At 34.7% G+C, this 20047-nt stretch overlaps 1 protein-coding gene across 1 annotated transcript in view; it reads left to right on the top strand.

Annotated features, from left to right (window-relative positions):
* The window catches only part of SPATA16 (spermatogenesis associated 16), a 231875-nt gene that overhangs the window by 37841 nt on the left and 173987 nt on the right, over positions 1 to 20047 (top strand). The window lies entirely within an intron of this gene.

The following is a 20047-nucleotide window of genomic DNA, read 5'->3' as shown; positions in this document are numbered from 1 at the left end:
TAAGTTCCCTTACTTGTTAAACCTGCCACCTCCCAATCTGGAGTGGTTTGCCTCTTTCTTCAGTCTTCCCTTGCCTTCCATGGGGGGGGGGGGGGCAATTTGTAAACAATGACTGTAACTGAAAAGGAGCAAATTCCTATAGAAAGATGTATACAATCCTGTCTCAGAACCAGTACTATAGTACAGCAGTAGTAGTTGTCGTCAGTACTTAAATATCAAAGTATTTCAGAATGCAGTGGTTAAGTGAACTGCCTCTGAGCTCTGAGTTATGTGAGTTTGAATCTAAGTTTAGTTGTTGACCACAGCTTTGTGACAATGAGGGAGTTATTTAAACTTAGGTACAGCCTGAGTTCTGTATCTATAAAGTGAAAGTAATATTAGTACCTATTTCATACGGTAATATAAGTAAAGCACAATTCATAGCATATGTAAATATTCAAGAAATACTTGCTATTGTGAAAGAAATGTTAACAAATTTAAGTCACATTATAACATAACTCATTTTGGAAATGTTAACAATGATCACATTTCTTCCTGAGTGTTTCCCCTCCCATGTGACTAACCAAAATATTGAGGTAGAAACAATTTTTTCATGGGGCACCTGGATGGCTCAGTCAGTTGAGTGGCCGACTTCGACTCAGGTCATGATCTCAGCATTTGTGAATTCGAGCCCCACTTCAGCTCACTGCTGTCATTGCAGACCCCACTTCAGACCTTCTGTCCCCCTTTCTCTACCCCTCCCCTGCTTGTGCTTTCTCAAAAATAACCATTAAAAAAAAGAAATGACTTTTTCGTCCTTCATACATGTTCTCCTAGGGGCTGCCACTGTTAGCATAGGCATAGAGGCAAACAAGAGATGGGAATGGATGTCTTCTTGTTAAACCTGTTTTTTCTAAGTGAAGTCAGTACAGAAACTCACTTCCTATTTGTCTGGGTGAATCTTTCCCTTTCAGAAATGGAAAACATTTTCACAGAGCCTTTAGGAGACTCTGATATAAAGGTATTAGTTGATGAGAAAGAAAGTAATCTTTCCCTTCTTGTGCACTTGGACTGAGAGCCATCAAAATAAGTTATCACCTGTTCTCACATCCCTTGAAATCCTGATTAGTTCTGTAGGAAAAGTATTGCTTTCTGTTATGTTTCACCACCAACTCTGGGAAACAGCATGGCTGCTTTTACATTGAAACTTCAGTGGTTGCACTTTAAATAAAGTTTTATCCTTGTATGGAGGAATGACTTCCATGTACTATAAAAACTTAGTTTTCTCTGCATAGATCCATAAATATTATTTCAAAGTCTCTTTCAGGAATTCAGATTTCCTTATTTCTTTTATGCCTCTTTTCTCCTAAAATATTTAAATTTGAAAACAATACTTTTTTTTCTAAATTCCCACCCCCTTCTACCACTTCCAATGACTAAAGTCATAAGAGAGAGACAGATGAAGTCTAATTTATAATATGAACCATATATACTTGGAATCAGAAAAAAATGGTGTGAATAAAACATCTCGGAAAAAGTGTACAAAGATGGGGGAAAGCACTGAATTTGAAACAGAAGAATTATTTTTAGTTTCTTGTTCAACTATTTATGAACTGAGTGACCCTGGACAGGTCACTAGATCCCTCTGAATCTCAGTTTTATTACCCACAAAATGGGAGTCAGTACCTGCCTGATCTGCCCTTTAGAGCTTCAATGAAGAAAACTAAGATAATGTATAGAAGTATTGTAGAAATTCCAGATTCCCATTCAAATATTTTTAGCAGTACAGGATTAACTGTTGAGCTGCTCTTCAAAAAATCTTTTTAAATATTGTGAAGTTTGTGGCCTTTTATAATCAGGGACCATGTATTGCCCTGCTATGTGGGCGGGCTTGAGATTATACTACTCCCAGAAGATCTTATACCACGTTTTTTTTGTTTTGTTTTGTTTTTTGAACATTAGGATATATTGATAAGAGAGAGATTATGCAAAAACATACTGACATTTTACCTAAAAGATTAGTGAATAATTTTCTTTATTTTAAGAGAAAAATCTTAAAAAGTCACAATATTGACTAATATATTCCCCTCATCTACATAATATAATATATTCTTCAAACTTTTTATTATCCCTGAGTGGCTATAAAATCTCAGCTGTTTAAAATCACTTTTTTCAGATTTATAACATTCCATAAAAACTTACAGTGTAAAAAATATTTTCTACTGAGTTAAAACTGTCCCAGCCTCATGGGTGTTTTTTTTTTTAAGTGTTATTCTTCATAGCATAATATCCAGGTGTTAATTTAAACATGCATTCTGAGATGAAAATATCCACTGGTATTGCTGACTTTTTAAAAATTTTATACTAATCAGAATTTAACACCTAACATAACAGTATGGATTAAATGACCTCAGAACTCCATTCTTCCTCAGCCTAGAAATAGAAATTTCTTGGCATCCACAAACACTAATTGCTAGCATACTTTAAATGTGTACATAAATATTTCTGAAATGTTTAAAAAGGAAATTCTAAAGGACAGTAAGACATACCTGGATTTGACTAACTTAAAAGTAACATAGGTAACCTGGGTAAATTGAAATAGAGTATACCAGACTTTATCAATAATACAATTATATTGCCTTGCACTCACATGTGCTAAACCTGCTCCCTGTCCTCAAATTCTTTTTTTCTTAATTTTATCGTTTTTTTTAAATTTTAATTCCAATATAGTTAACATACACTGTTATGTTAATTTCAGGTGTACAATATTGTGATTCAACGATTGTATACATTACTCAGTGCTCTTTATAAGTGTACTCCTCAAATTCTTTTTAAAACATTTTATATTGGAGTTCCTGGGTGCTTCAGTCAGTTAAGCATCTAACTCTTGGTTTTGGCTCAGGTCATGATCTCACAATTTGTAGGATTGAGCCCCACACTGGGCCCCACAATGACAGCATGGACCCTGCTTAGGATTCTCTCTCTCCTCTCTCTCTGCTCCTCCCCTGCTCTCTCTCTCTCTCTCTCTCTCTCTCTCTCAAAATAAGTAAATAAGCATTAAAAATAGAAAAGTTTATCTTAAAAGTGGGGTATTAACCAGATGCCAGCCCCATCTGAAATAAGAAGTAAGAAACATGGAAGTTGCCTTAGGACAAACAGCATTTCCCAAAATGAATTCCACAAAAGTAGAGCCTTAAGATGTTCTTTTTATTTATTTTTTTTTAATTTTTTTTTCAACGTTTATTTATTTTTGGGACAGAGAGAGACAGAGCATGAACGGGGGAGGGGCAGAGAGAGAGGGAGACACAGAATCGGAAACAGGCTCCAGGCTCTGAGCCATCAGCCCAGAGCCCGACGCGGGGCTCGAACTCACGGACCGCGAGATCGTGACCTGGCTGAAGTCGGACGCTTAACCGACTGCGCCACCCAGGCGCCCCAAGATGTTCTTTTTAAATAAAATAAGTTTGTTGCAGGAAGGGGATTCTGTGGTTAAATAAATGTGTAAAATATTGTATGCCACATCTTCCTTAGATATTTGCAATATGCATTAGTATGTTGGATAGTTTTAGTAGTCTGGTAGTCAAGCATATCACAAGCTTATTTGATCTGAGAATTATTTTAACTCTTTAGCATTCTGTAGAACATAAAATTTAGAGTTGTCAATTTCTGCCTTGAAGGAACTTGTGGTATTAAAAGAAAAGGAAGAGGGGCGCCTGGGTGGCTCAGTCCGTTGAGCATCTGACTTCGGCTCAGGTCATGATCTCATGGCTTGTGAATTCGAGCCCCGCGTTGGGCTCTGGGCTGACAGCTCGGACTCTGGAGCCTGGATCCTGTCAGACTCTGTGTCTCCCTCTCTCTGCCCCTCCCCTGTTCACACTCCACCTCTGTGTCTCTCAAAAATAAATAAACATTAAAAAAATTTTTTTAAATAAATAAATAAAAATAAAAGAAAAGGAAGAACAATAGTAGTAGAGCCCTAGATTTTTATCATGTGTCATAACCCACATTGCACACTTTCACAAGCGAATGTATGGTTGAGGAATTTGAAAAAGAAATTTTTAGAGACATCTATTTCTCTGCTTATAGTAAATTAAGTTATTGGTCCCAGTTGTTCACTCCCAAACCCATCCACTTCATAGCATTATACATCCTCACCCTAGCCATGGTATCAGCACTTCATGTTGGGCTTGGCCATGTGACCTGCTTTGGCCAATAGAATGTTAATGGACCTAAAATGAGCAAGGCTTTAAATGTGTTTGCCTAGTTCTCTTACCCCCTTCTACTGCTGTCTTTTCTATGATAGAACATGTTTCCAATGGTTGCTGTTACAACTCCTAGTTAGCCTGGAATTAACTATCATCTTAGAGCCGAGACTACCTGAATACATCCTGGTTTGGCCAACCTTAGTCAACCTGCAGATGTGTTGACAAGAAATAATTGCATACTGTTGCATACCAGGGAATTTTGGGGTGGTTTGTTTTGCAGTGTTTTCATGGCAATTGCTGACTCATATACAGCTCCATCAGAGTTTGCTCCAAAATAATTAATACTGCTATAAATGTCCATGATAACTGAAAGAGAACAAGAGAATGAAATCAAGTGATGTGTCTTAGGGCATTGAATTTGTGGATTATTGGGTTTTTTATTCCCTTAATTCTTAAATTCTTGAAAACTATGTCCTCAAAAGCATACAACTTTTTGATATATCACTTGTCTTATATAGTTATCCCAACATTTCCAAGGAAAACATACCCTCTCAGACTGCCCAGCTTTCCCCACTTAAACAAAATGAGGCTATGAAAAACATTTAATTAACATGAATATAAATTGGAAAATAAATAAATCTGCAGTGTATATATTAAGATCAAGGGTCCCACAAAATCACAGTTATTATCAAATGTTCTCAAAATATTAATTTTTATTTTACTATTATTCAGCAAAGGATATGAAAGAGTAGACCAGAAACTCCCATGCCTAGGAAATTGGTAGTTCTGGCTTAACAATTGGTCCATCCCTCTCCCTGCTACCTGCCTAGGCCTTCATCACTGGACCCCAGACAAGGACCCCTGTGATCTTAACAAGAACTGTGTTCCTTTTCTCCCTATAGCACCTTCACCATCTGTTCCTTTTCTTATTTGCATGCACTATCTAGTCCTTCTTCTCTACATTTTTGCCTGTTCTAGCCTCCTTGAATTAGTCAACCTGCTTCTTGAATTAGTCAACTCTGTCTATAAAATGGGTGATGGTAGGAATTAAGTGATTCACATATATAAAAGTGTCTTAACAGGTTGCTCAATAAATGTTGACCTGTCTCTCTTTTTTCCTGCCTGTTTTCCCTATCCTACTCTTTACTTAATGGTAGTCCAGTGAGATATAGACATAAATATAGATATGTATCACTGAATATATGAATATGAATGAAGTAGTCATAAATAAAAGAGCAGTGTTAATTAAGTTAAGCCGTTGGGATTCACACTGGTCCTTCTAGGATTTGATTGTGACTAACATTAATGGCCAGTTGAGGAGCATACTATCTAAAGAATACAGGGTCTAGGTGAGACAGCAGATCTGAATTTGAATCATAGCTCCAGAACTTACCGTCTGATAAGTTAGCATGCTCTCTTAAACCTAATTTTCTTATCAGAAAATTGGAAATCATAAGATACCATATATAAAGGATAATATTTAATGGGACACTCTGTATAAAGAGCTTAGGACAATACTAAACACATAGCCAGCACTAATAAATGCTAGCTGTAATTATTGTGCAAGAGATGAGTTTGTGTATAATACCATATTCACTTTATAATATAAATAACTTAAAACAAGCGTGTTACTAACATTATCTTTATTTTAAAATCACTGCATTTATGAGCTAAAATGCAGGGGCAAGAGTGAAGGAAGATTTATTGTATTAATCCATTTCACTCCTACCATGCTTCTGCTCTGCTTTACACATCGGATAGCTGGAGTTTAGGGGTATTCCTGGAAGAAAATCTGAAGGTTAATGTGTATCATCTACATGCTCCAGAGCATAAGCATATTGCTGGCTGGTCAGATCAAGGTGAAACACAGTGGAATAAGCCTACTCTGGCCACACCTCTATTTGAAAGACTACCTGGGGGTGGGGGGTACTGAAGCATAGCTATTTTAACAAATAGGAGTAGGAGTGATTAATTACTTTTTACTGTCATTCAACAGCTTGTCACCTAGGGAGTAACCTCATTTCTCCAATTCCCATAAATTTAATAGAGGTCACATAGTGGCCTACTTGGCTGAAAAGCATTGCTCCTGAAACCCTGATGGTACTTTTAAGTCTGCTGATGTGTGAACATAATTCTCTGCATCTCTTAGCCCCACACACTCTGTCTCTCCCAGGGAGACACTTTAGTAGATCTATGTGGCACCATGTGGAAAGTTACAAGTGATGAGCTCTCTGATTCATTCCTCTTTCATGTAATAAGATGATAGAAAATTTAAAACCAATGGGTGTTATTCTATAGTGTAGAGCTTCTTTCCACTCTGTTAAAGGAGTGTAAAAAGATATTTATTGATATGTAAAACTACTAGTAATGAGACCCTTGTAGTGAACATCTAGTTTGGTATCTAAAAGGAATTTTAAAGATCTCATTTAAAGATTTGCAGGCTAAGATGGTGGTTAGCTGTTGTGCCTAAATTTTTGCCTTCCAGATGCATTAATCCAGATGAAGAGATTTCTAAAACACAAAATAATTGCAAAAATGTGCTAGACACCAGGTGGAATTTCAAAAAAACAAAAGGAAGAACAGATGATAAAAAGTGGATTGTTGTCTGTATCTATTGCATTCCCAACTCAGAGACACAGGGGCTTTTGTAACTAGAATGCTAGCAGTCCCCAGCTTTGGTCAAGGGCTCATTTGGGGGATTCTCAGTGCTATTTCATCCCATAATTCCACTATTAATACCTCTCTTTTAATGTATATGCATAAGTGTTAATCACTTTAGCATTTGAGAAATGGAAATTGACAAGCAGTAATTTATTTCACCTTGAGATATGAAGTTGATGAGAAGAGGTGAAAAAGCAGTGAACTCTGGAGGTTAAATTTGGTTTTATTTCATTTTCCCTTCCAATTCTCCTGGGAAGGACAATTCTACGTGAAGTTCTAACAGCACCACAGTGAACTACAAAGGCAGCCACCAAGAAGAAGCCACCAACCAATCTCAAGCAAACATTTTACTTGGACCAGTCTCTTATACAAAGACAGGCCTTTGGAAATATTGTACATGGTATGAAAGAAAGGGAAGCATTAAACTCAGGTGGAATCCAGAAAACATATTTTCCAAAAAAAAAAAAAATTCATTGGAAGTTGCAATGAGAAAGTCTACACGATGTCTAACAGAGGTGCTAGGTACTAAAATTTAAAAAAAAATGTAGTGGACAGAATAATTTAGGACAATGAGCCAGATGTAGAGAAAAGAAAACATCCCATTAAAAAAAATCAGTACTGATGAATGGATAAAGAAGATGTGGTATATCCGTACAATGGAATATTACTCATCAATCAAAAAGAATAAAATGTAGCCATTTGCACATCGTGAATGGAACTGGAGTGTATTATGCTAAGTGAAATAAGTCAGTCAGAAAAGACAAATACCATATGATTTCACTCATTTAAGGAATATGAGAAACAAAACAGAGGAACATAGGGGAAGGGAAGGAAAATAAAATAAGGTAAAAACAGAGGGGCCATAAGAGACTCTTAAACATAGAGAACAAACTGAGGGTTGATGGAGGGAGGTGGATGGGGAGATGGGCTACATTAGTGATGAACATCGAAGAGGGCACTTGTCATGATGAGCACTGGTTGTTATATATAAGTGATGAATCACTAAATTCTATTCTTGAAACTAATACTTCACTATATGTAACTGATTTGAATCTAAAAATAAATACATAAATTAATTAATTAAAAGAATTTTAAAAAACCAGTTCTAGCCTCTGCTACTAACTGGGCAAATCATTAGAGCTCTTTCAGCATAGGATTTAACACCTGTCAAATGAGGCAAATTATTTTATCTACTTCATGGAGATACTAAGAAGTTAAATGTAACTATATACTTAACAAATGTTTTAGAAATTATCAAAATTCATTAGTAATGGAGTCTTTAATATCTTTCATATTTTTAGAAATTGTCCACATTTCTGACTTGATTTTGTAACTTGTTCTTTACTTATTGCTTCTAGTTTAAAATTCATTTTGCAATTTAATTTTTTATTTTTTATAATTTTATTTCTTCCAGTCCCCTAGTCTCACTTTTTCAAAATTAATCAAAGAATACCACGTCTTAAAATTATCTTTCATATTTTGATTCAAGAGAATACCTTCAGGATTCACTGTTGGGCTTTTCACTTTCTCTATTTTTGGCTCCACTCTTTCTAGATTGACTTTATTCTCAGACACACAGTTGTTCATTGTAGCAAAAAAAGATCTCTCAACACTGCACTTATGCAGTTGTAACATCTGTATCTTGAAAGGGCTACCACATGGGATAGAAGCAGTTCTCTGAAGTAGTTTAAATCTGTAGAATGGGAAAAGAAATGCAGAACATTTCAAAACACCAGGCTTCTATGACTGAGCTCATAGAAATTAACAAGAAAAATAGTGAGAACATTGAAGACCATACAAGTGTAAAGGATCTGAGTAGAGAATCCATCAATAATGAAATATAAATGACTAACAAAAATGTAAAAAAGTTTTAGTCTTATAAGTAACTAAGCGAAGTAAGTAGTAAAGTTTTAAAGGATACTGGGGTGCCTGGGTGGCTCAGTTGGTTAAGGTCAGACTCTTGATTTCGTCTTGGGTCATGATCTCACAGTCCGTGGGAGTAAGCCTTGCATTGGGTGTCATGCTGCTGACAGTGCGGAGCCTGCTTAGGTTTCTCTCTCTCCCTCTCTTTCTGCCCCTCCTGTGTTTGCACTCTCTCTCTCTCTCTCAAAATAAATAAATAAACTTTACAAAGAAAAAAAGAATACTAATAAGCCCACACTGTCTTAAATAGCTGTTGGCAAAGAGATGGAAATAAAAGCTATGATTTTTTTTTTCTTGAGTGAATCACAGAAGCATACAACAAACTTACATGTAGGAAAAACTAAAATAAATGAACTATGTATTTAGCTAAACAAAGTGAAAGTTAGTGAAAGAACTGCAGGAAAAACAGAAAGAAAAACAAAATCAAAGGAAAGCAAGAGAGAAAAAATAGCCAACATAAAAACCAAAATCAATAAGTTAGAAAGCAGAATAGGAGAATTAATAAATTAATCTAAGAGTTTGTTGGTTTTAGGGAAAACAAAATAATCAAACTTCTGGCAATTCTAGCTAAGAATAAACAAAACACAGCTACGTGGTACAGATAATGAAAGAAATGACACCACTAATAACACAGACATTTAAAATGTTCTAAGAATATAATGTTCTTCACTGTAATGACAGATTTTAAAATCTGAGTGAAACTAATAATTCTCTAGGAAAATATAAATTAATATAATTGATGCAAAACATTGAAAATCTGAACAGAATAATAATCAAATAAGAAAAAAGAGGTGAAAGGAACTGGATTCAAATTTTTTTCAACTATTTATTTCAAAACATTCCACAACATTGGAAAAGATACGAATCTTTCTAGCTTGTTTTACAAAGCTAGCATAAACCTGATACAAAAACATGATGAACATAACTCAGATTACATATTTGGAAAGGAATCAAATTATATATTTACTAAATAAAAATAGGTCAAGAAGAATTAGAACAGCCCAATTTAAAAATGAATAAAATTTAGGGGTGTCTGTGTGGCTCAGTCAGTTAAGTGTCTGACTTTGTCTCAGGTCATGATCTCATGGTTTGTGAGTTCGAGCCCCACATCCAGCTCACTGCTATCAGTGCAAGGCCCACTTCAGATCCTCTGACTCCCTCTCTCTCTGTCCCTCCTCCACTCACTCTCTCTTTCAAAAATAAGTAAACATTTAAAAACTTTTCTGAAAGAGCACTTTTATAATCTAAATGTGTTTTTTTTTTTTTTGGATTGTGATGTATACTCCTGACTCAGCAGTTCCAGTATGTAACAAAACATAATGACATATAGAATACAACAATTTGGAAATAATCAAATGTGTGGGCAAAGATGTATATACAAGGCTGTTCAATGTACATTATTTATGGCTCTGAGAACTTTCAATGCCATTAGAGAAATTTCTCACTGGAGAAAATATTGTATGGGGATCTAGTAAAATTGTGCCACCATCCAAAAAAATATGGTATACATCTGTATTTATTAATGTCTATTATATATTCAAAGAAAGAAACAAAAAATCAGGTTACATAATATGGATAATGAGAAATATAATTTTTGTAAATTGAAGGGTAAGGACTGATAGACCCATACAAATATCTAACAGTAACCATTTTTATTCTTTTAATCATTTTTTAAATAATAGAACTTGAATGTTTTTTTCTCTTTATGACTTCTTAATTACCTAAATTTCTAATAGTTTAGTAGAGAGTTCTTTTCACTATCTGTGGTGAAGAACCAGTTCTGTTTCATTTTGTTTTTCTCCCAATCAGTTGTGGATTGATACTTTACTAAATACAGTAAAAATGAATTACTAGGAAAATGTGAAGTAAAAATAAGACAAAAATACAAAACCTACTTTTTTTATTATGAGATTCAACAGATATAATATTTCTCTGTTGAATTGGTATAAAAGTTTCTGAATATTTGTTCTCTGTTTCTTTCCTATTTCATCATAAATCAGTAGCTCATGGAATGACATTGTGTAGCACTAGTATGGTGATTAAAAGCACAGAGTCTAGGGCCAGACATCTAGGTAAAACTCCCAGTTACTAATTCTGTAGCCTGAGCAGATTACTTAAACTCTCTTAACTTCAGTTTCCTCATCTGTGAAATGAGCTTTATGGACCGAATGTTTATATCCACCCCTCCCCCACAATTCATATGTTGCAGCCTGATACCCAAGGTGATGGTATTAGGAGGTGAGCCTTTGGGGGTGATTTGGTTATGAGGGTACAGCCCTCACTAATGGGATTAATGTCCTTACAGAAGAGACCCCAGTGAGTTCTCTGGCTATCTGCCATTCTGCCATGTGAGGTTACAATGAAAAGTCAGCCAGTCTACGATCAGAAAGAGGGCCTCAGCAGAACTGGACCATACTAGCACCCTGATCTTGGACTTCTCAGTCTTTTTTTTTTTTTTTAAGTTTATTTATTTTTGAGACAGAGAGAGACAGAGCATGAACGGGGGAGGGGCAGAGAGAGAGGGAGACACAGAATCGGAAGCAGGCTCCAGGCTCTGAGCCATCAGCCCAGAGCCCGACGCGGGGCTCGAACTCGCGGACCGTGAGATCATGCCCTGAGCCGAAGTTGGACGCTTAACCGACTAAGCCACCCAGGTGCCCCTTGGACTTCTCAGTCTTAAGAACTGTGAGAGCTGACTGTTGGATACTTAAGCCACCCAGTCTATGTTATTTTATCATAGCATCCTAAACTAAGATAATCGGCATGAAAATAGTGCTTCGTATTGTGATTATTAAATGGGGTAATAGAGGGAGAACACTTAGAACATTGCTTGTAATTATTTAAGTACTATTTAAATACTTTCATTTGTTATCACTAGTATTGCTTTTGTAAAAAGAAGTAGAATTTAATAATGAGGAAAATAAAGCCAATGACATAGCAGTCAATATTGAGATGCTCCTAGAATGGAGAGGCAAAAAAAAAAAAAAAAAAATCAGAAAACCTAAAGAGTAGAGACATAAGACACAACTTAAGAATTACTTTCTTAAGAAAGAAAACATAGCAGTTAGGATGAGACCAATAATCAAAGATGTAACTGAAGAAAAGTTTCATAAGTTAAACAAAACTGAGTATGGAAACACAAAGAACGTACCTCTTTCTAGGTAAAGTAGATGAGAACAGAATACATCTGAACTTATGGTAGCAATATTTTGAATTATAAGAAGATAGAAAAAATACAACATGCTTGAGGAAAAGGAAGAAATTTCAATACAGGAAGTTTTTAAAAATTATATCTGGTTTCATTTTTTAAAAGTGCTATGTTTTTTCTTCTCTGCCTGCTAAATACAAGAGTATAAATGGAGAACTATGTATTTACAGAGAAACATTCATTTCATGTGTCAAGAAATGTATATTCAGCCATGTTAATTTGCATGTGTAATGTTAACAAAAATACATTCTCAGCTGTGCACTAGCTCAGAAAAGTTACCATTCACATAACCCCTCTTGAAAAAATTACTTGGAAAAAAACTACTTGGAAGTGGGTGCTAGCAAACTGAAAGATGATTAAGAAAAAAAAATAAATAATGAGCTCATTATACAAAAGAACTTGCCAACTTCCCCTTGTGATTCCTGTCATTAAACACAGCCCTCATCTCATGGCAAATGTCCTCAGAGAAGAGTCCACAATGATGAGAATGTGGAAGGACTGATGCATCCTTTCACAATGGCTTCTGAATAAAACTTCAGAGCAAACCTCATTATGCGTTATTATTCCTCATTATAGGAATCAGTCTATAATTTGATGCAGAAAAAAAAAGCCCTATAGAAAAGTCCCTCAGATATGATTTATCTTTCAAAACCCCAGTTAAACATGATTATAAGTGTGCTAAAAAGAAGGCAGGGGAGGGAAAAATTAGAGAGACATAAATACTAACATGATAATTCATTAGTTAAACTACTTTGAGATAATTGTACATTTGTATGCAGTTGTAAGAAATAATTCAGAGATCCCATGTATTCTTCATATAGTTTTTCTCAATGGTAAGATCTTGCAAAATATAGTACAATATCACCACCAGAGTATTAGAATTGATACAATCTACCATTATTAAGATTTCTCTAGTTTTACTTGTACTCGTGTGTATATTGTGTGTATTTAGTTCTATGCAATTTTAAGATTTGTAAGATGCATGTATTCGCCCACCAAAGTCAAGATATAATGCTGTTTGTTCTATTGGCCTTTTATAACCGCAATACCCATCCCATCACTAACCACTAATCCCTCACAATCATTAATCTGTTCTCTTTTCCTATAATTTTGCCATATAATAATGTAGTATGTAACCCTTTGGGGTTGGCTGTTTTTCATTCAGCATAATTCTCTAGTAATTCATTTAAGTTGTATCACTCTTTTTTCTTCTTATTTGAAAATAATATCCATTCATCCATCGTATGTATGTACCACAGTTAAATCATTGACCCATTGAAGAACATCTAGGGTACTTGCAGTTTGGGGCTGATATGAATTAAGTTCTGTAAACATTCATGTATGGATTTTTGTGAACATTAATTTCTCTAGGATAAGTGCCCAGGAGTGCAATTGTTAAGCTGTATAGTAGTTGCATGTTTATTTAGAAACTGCCATATTGGGGGCACCTGGGTGGCTCAGTTGGTTAAGCATTAGGCTCTTGGTTTCAGCTCAGGTCATGATCTCAGTTTGTGTGATTGGCTCTGCACTGACAGCACGAAGCTGGCTTGGGATTTCTCTTTCTCTCTCTGTCTCTCTCTCTGCCCCTCCCCTGCCTGTGCACACATGTGCACATTCTCTCTCTCTCTCTCTCAAACTAATTAAATAAACATGAAAAAAAATTTTTTTAAGAAAAAAATAAACTGGGGCGCCTGGGTGGCGCAGTCGGTTAAGCGTCCGACTTCAGCCAGGTCACGATCTCGCGGTCCGTGAGTTCGAGCCCCGCGTCAGGCTCTGGGCAGATGGCTCAGAGCCTGGAGCCTGTTTCCGATTCTGTGTCTCCCTCTCTCTCTGCCCCTCCCCCGTTCATGCTCTGTCTCTCTCTGTCCCAAAAATAAATAAACGTTGAAAAAAAAAAAAGAAAAAAGAAAAAAATAAACTGCCGTATTGTTTTTTCAAGTAGCTGTACCATTTTACATTTCTGTCATCAGAGTGTGAATGATCTCGTTTCTCAGCTTTCTCAGCTTTTGGTATCATTACTATTTTTTATTTTATCCATTCTGTAGTTATAATTGGCAGTTTTAATTTGCAGTTCTCTAATGATTAATGATGGTGAACAGTAAACTGTCAAATATCTTGTATGTGTTTATTTGTCATCTGTATGTCCTTCTTGGTGAAATGTCTATTCATGTTTTTTGCCCACTTTCAAAGTGGATTTTTTTTCTATTGATGAGTTTTGATTCCATTACGGTCCAAAAATATATATTCTGAATGATTTCAGTGTTTTCAATTATGTTGAGGTTTGTTTTATGCCCCACAATATAGTTTGTATAGGTGACTTTTACATGGGTGCTTAAGAAAAATATGTATTCTGCTGTGATTAGGTGGTGTTGTTCAGATCTTCTGTGTCCTTGGTGATTTTCTTTAGAGTATTTTTAGTATTTGCTTATAGGGGGATATTGAAATACCCAACTATAATTTTTACATGAGTATATTTTAAATATGTTTTGGTTTTTTCATTGACAACATATAAAAAGAAGCAAAGCATATGAAAAAAGGGTACAAAAATTATATACAATATATAATTTATCATGATAAAAAAACATGAAAATTATGGAAAGAAAAATGCCAAAACAAATTTTTTCAATGTTTTTTTTAATTATTGAAGTATAGTTGACATACAATATTATATTAGTTTTAGGTGATTTGATGATTTCACGTGATACAATGATTTGATATTTTTATATATTGTAAAATGATCACCACAGTAAGTCTAGTTAATATCCATCACCAGACATAGCATGCTGTACATTACACCTCCATAAAGTTATTTATTTTATAACTAGAAGTTTGTACCTTTTGATTCCTTTTAGCCACTTGCCCACATCCTGCCTCCCACATCTGGCAACCACCAATCTGTTCTCTGTATATATATTACCTTGGTTTTAGTTGTTTTTGTTCATTTTTTGTGATTTTGAGGTTCCACATTCAAGTGAGACAATACAGTTTTTGTCTTTGTCGGCCTTTCTTATTTCACTTAGTATAATACCCTCAAGATTTATCTATGTTGTTACAAATGGCAAGATTTTACTCTTTTCATGGCTTTCATTTTAAAGCTTTCAGCTTTTCATCATTGAGTATGTTAGCTGCGTGCTTGAGTATGTTGAAGTACATTTCCTCCATACTCATTTTGTTGAGTTTTTATCATATACGGATATTGAATTTTGTCAGATACCTTTTCTGCATCTATTAAGATGGTAATATGATTTTTAATTCTTCATTTTATTAATGTGATATATCACAATGATTGTATATGTTGAACCATCCTTGCATCCCTGGAATAAATCCCACTTAATCGAAGGTATATGATCCTTTTCATGTATTATTGAATTTGGTTTGCTAATGTTTTGTTGAGGATATTTACACCTGTGATTATCAGGGATATTAGAAATATGCCAAACATTAAAAGAAAAAGGTAGGGGGGAGCGTCTGGGTGGCTCAATCAATTGAGTGTCTGACTTTGGCTCAGGTTTGGCTTACGGTTTGAAGGTTTGAGCCCTGTGTTGGGTTTTGTGCTGACAGCACAGGGTCTGCTTCGGATTCTTGGTCTCCCTCTCTTTCTGACCCTCTCCTGCTCATTTTCTCTCGCTCTCTCTCTCTCTCTCAAAAATGAATAGACATTAAAAAAGAAAGAAATATATCAAAAAATAATGGCAATTACACATTGTGATAGAGTTATGGATAAATTATTGTCTATCTTTAGATGTTTTTGTGACTCCAAAAACAATATAAAAACCTTGAAAATTATTTATTGGATGGATGACATATACTCTTATTTGTGGATATTTGTTAACTAAACTAATGCATATTTTTCAAATTTATTATTCTTCCCTAGATCTTCAGGAATCACTCAAAATTATGTTTCAGAAATATAGTGGGCAAGCACTCATCATATAATATCCTAAAAGGGGGAGAACCCTATTAACAATATTAGTCTTGATAATGCTGATCTTAAATTAAAAAAAAAATACATGGTTGCATTTTTAAGAATAAGACCCACAATATAATATTTAATATTGGTTATTTCTGCTGTTATGGGGATTTGTGTTATTTTTATAGGTTGTGTGTGTGTGTGTGTGTGTGTGTGTGTTAACATTTATTTGATTTTGAGAGACAGAGAGAGACAGCAGGAGCAGGGGAGGGGTGGAGAGAAAGGGAGACACAGAAGCCAAAGCAGGCTCCAGACTCTGAACTGTCAGCACAGAGCCCAACTTCATGGCTGGAACTCATGAACTGTGAGATGATGACCTGAGCCAAAGTCAGACGCTTAACCAACTGAACCACCTAAGCACCCCAATTTTTATCTGTATTTTTAAACAAACCTTGAAATTTCTTTATGACAAAATTTCTGAAAATAATTTTGATATTTATTTCTTAAGAGAACCTTGAGATATTTTAGAAAAAATGTTTTATAACTCCAAAGTATTATCTTGTTTTCAGAAAATTATCATATATATTTTATAAACATGTATATTCTTATTAAAATTTGAACCCGTGATTCTAATTTACTACTGAAATTTTAACATTTAGCTCCTCATCAGAACAATAACTATACCCATTGGATTTTTCATTGTATTTTCCCTTAAATAATATTCTTTTAATTTGTCCATGCTTCATTGAAAAATATTTTAGTCTTCCTTTGTAAACAAAAAATTAATACCCAATAATAATATTTCCCAGTTCAAAGTCTCCTCACTGATGTATTATCAAATAGTCTAAAAGTTTTTATTCTGTTGTGTTCATGACTTATTTTACCAAAGACTTACGTATATAATTTCAGGCAAATATTAGTTGAACAAAGTCACCTTTCCTACATTCAACTCATACCACACTAAAGTCCTTTATCTTCTAGAGAAATAAAGTCTGTACAAATGTCTGCATATAAATTTAAAAATTCAGTAAAATATCTGGAATTTTTAAACAATACTGATGCCAAACTTTTGTCTACATTTACCTATAATCCTACCTTTAATTTCAGCATATTTGATAACAATTTGCCTAATTGCAAGGCTTATTTCAAATAAGTCTAAAGGTTGATCATTTTCATTCTTATTCTGGCCTTCAATTTTATAGAAGTAGAGAATATCACCATTGTTAGAAGACTGATCTAACAACATTTATTCTTCACTTTCAGTGTTTGTAGAAAAAGCCTTTAATCGTCTGAAGGTCTATTTTTTGCCATGTAAGATCTGAATGTCCTCATTGAGGTCACCCTGTAACTACTCCCTGAACAGCCCACACCTTCATCCCACAAAAAGTTTGCCTGAGGGGGGATCTGGGTGGCTGTCAGTTAGCCTCTGACTCTTGATTTCAGCTCAGTTCATGATCTCACAGTCCCAAGATAGCAGTCTGCAGCAGGCTCCTTGCTGGGTGTGAAGCCTGCTTGAGATTCTCTCTCTCTCTCTCTCTCTCTCTGCCCCTCCTACCCCACACTCTCCACTCTATCAAAAAAAAAAAAAGTTTGCCTGAGAAAGGAGGCTTATCTGCTCCATCACATCAGAGAGGAACACAGACAGGAAGGGTCAAAGAATGCACTCAATGGGTGGCTTGTTTGCTTATTGTTTTATTTGTGTAAGATTTTATATGAGGAATTCAGGAGGTTTGGGTATTTGAGACTTGAAAAAAGTGCTGATTTCATTTAGAAGATAAAGTTAATGAAGAAGGTCTAGAATTTTAATGCTTTGATATACTAACAAAACTACACAATTTTTACTCACTTCATTTTCTACTGATTTGGGCTTTATGAAGAGCTATTCCATTCAAAAATCTTCTTTTTTTCCCCTGGAAGATTGTCCGTGTAGGTATTTCTAGGTCCTAAAGGATCAGATTGGCAGAAGGGAGATGCTATCCCAAGCTGCTATGTTCAAACTACAGTGCTTAAAGTATATTTCAAGATGTGTTTATAACCACCTTGACATTTGTGAGGGTCAGACTCAGGAATAGTTACTAAATCAGTGTTAAATGTTTTGTCTCTTTTATTACCAATTAATCGGGTGATCTTTATAAAACATCGAAACTAAGATCATCCACAAATCGTCTTTCCTTTTTTTCTTCTAAAATAATTGAGAAAAAGGTTTTATAGTATGTACTTTGAGAATCCTTTTAAGAACATGAGTTAAATTTGTCTATTTTTCTAAAAGATAATTTGTTTTTTCTTAATTTTTAATGTTTATTTATTTTTGAGAGAGAGAGAGAGAGAGCGTGAATGGGGAAGGGGCAGAAAGAGAGAGGAAAACACAGAATCCGAAGCAGGCTCCAGGCTCTGAGCTGTCAGAAAACACAGAACCCGAAGCGGGGCTCGAACTCACAAACTGTGAGATCATGACCTGAGTCGAAGTCGGATGCTTAACCAACTGAGCCACCCAAGTGTCCCTCTAAAAGATAATTTGAAGGAAAGACGCTTATATTTGATCATGTATACATAGTTTTTACAGGAAAAGGGATAATAGCTTATATGTCTAAAGAGCTCTTATAATAAATAAGAGATTAACATGTCAATGGAAATAGGCAAGGGATTAAAAAAAATAGGAATTTACACAGAGCTAAAACCAGCCAAAATTCACTTTATCTTTTTTTAATTTTTATTTATTTGAGAGACAGAAAGGTGGTGGGGGGTGGGGAGGGGAGCAGAGGGTGAGAGAGAGACACACAGAGCATCTTAAGCAGGTTATATGCTCAGTGTGGAGCCCAATGTGGGACTCCATCCCATGACTCTAGGATCATGACCTGAGCCGAAATCAAGAGCCCTACTCTCAACCGACTGAGCCACTGAGGGACCCCAAAACTCATTTTAAAAAGACCTATCTAATGCAAATTAAAATATAAAGGTGGTAATATTTGTCTGGCAATTAGTATTAGATTTAATAAATATTTATTGACCAAATAAATGAAGTAACGGTTTTCACCAGATAGGAAAAAAACTTTTAAATAATATGAATTCTCACAGTTGACAGGATATCCAGACAAAAGATAATCGTATCAGGTAACTACCAATTCAAACTAGTGATATTAAACATCTAGACTCTAGATTTTATTTAAGCTTATAGCTTTTGGATAAAATTAAGAGAAATACATTTTAGAACAGAATATAGCCATTCTCAAACAAATTTCACTTTAAAAAATAGTTGACCATAATGTTAATGTAAATGATAAGCCAGTGTTGACTTAATCTATAAAAGAAAAATTAGTTTAAACTATATCATTTAAACAAACAGTTTTTAGAATATAAGAAATTCTATATTAAGGTATTTATAAACAGATATTAATTCCAAATATTACTATCCCTCATGAGACAATTTTACCCAATATATGGTCAGATGGAAATAGAAAAGAGCAAAAAAGCAGACATTCTGAATAAGGTCACTAAACAGAAAGTGGGGTTTCTTCTTCCCCATCAGCCTTAATTCCAAAGAACAGTAGAAAACTCTGAGGGGAAAACAAGTGCCAATCTATCGTTGTCATATTATTTACACTTCTTAATGTTTGGGGTTCTCCTAAAAAATTAATTATTTTCTTCATCTGCAGTTTATCTATGGTGCCCAGAAACCACTGACTTCCTGGAATTTTTATTAAGAATTCCACATTCTTGCCATGTTTTTCAGATACTGTGGTCTCTGCCAATAAATTCTAATAAATTTTCACTTCTTTTCTTTCAATAACATCTTAGAGAATATGATTCAGACTCAAATTAATCACCGATCACGTTAATGGTTCCTAGGAGTTTACTTCCGATATTCCTTATTATATTAAATCAGACTTGATAGTGTGCTAGATCATTGCTCTGCTGGGTTTTCATAAAAGTACTGGTATTTAATATGATTTATACCTGGTTTTCTGTTAATATCTTTGCTTATTATATGCTTTATTTTTAAAATAGACATTCTCAGCAAATGGCATCCTCTTAAAATATATCATTCTTTTAAAATGTTTTACAGGAAGCATTTTGCAGTAAAATGTGTTACTTATTTCATATTATAGTCACATAATAGTGAATAGGAATAGTTCATTTAATTTGTAATCAAAAAATTAATAT

Source organism: Lynx rufus, unplaced genomic scaffold (assembly GCF_022079265.1).
Source record: "Lynx rufus isolate CCGP_SWC_20201006 ecotype Redwood Valley unplaced genomic scaffold, mLynRuf1.p SCAF_5, whole genome shotgun sequence".
Taxonomy (NCBI): Eukaryota; Metazoa; Chordata; class Mammalia; order Carnivora; family Felidae; genus Lynx; species Lynx rufus.
The sequence above is the reverse complement of the archived record's forward strand: the minus strand, read 5'-3'. Positions and strand labels throughout refer to the sequence as shown.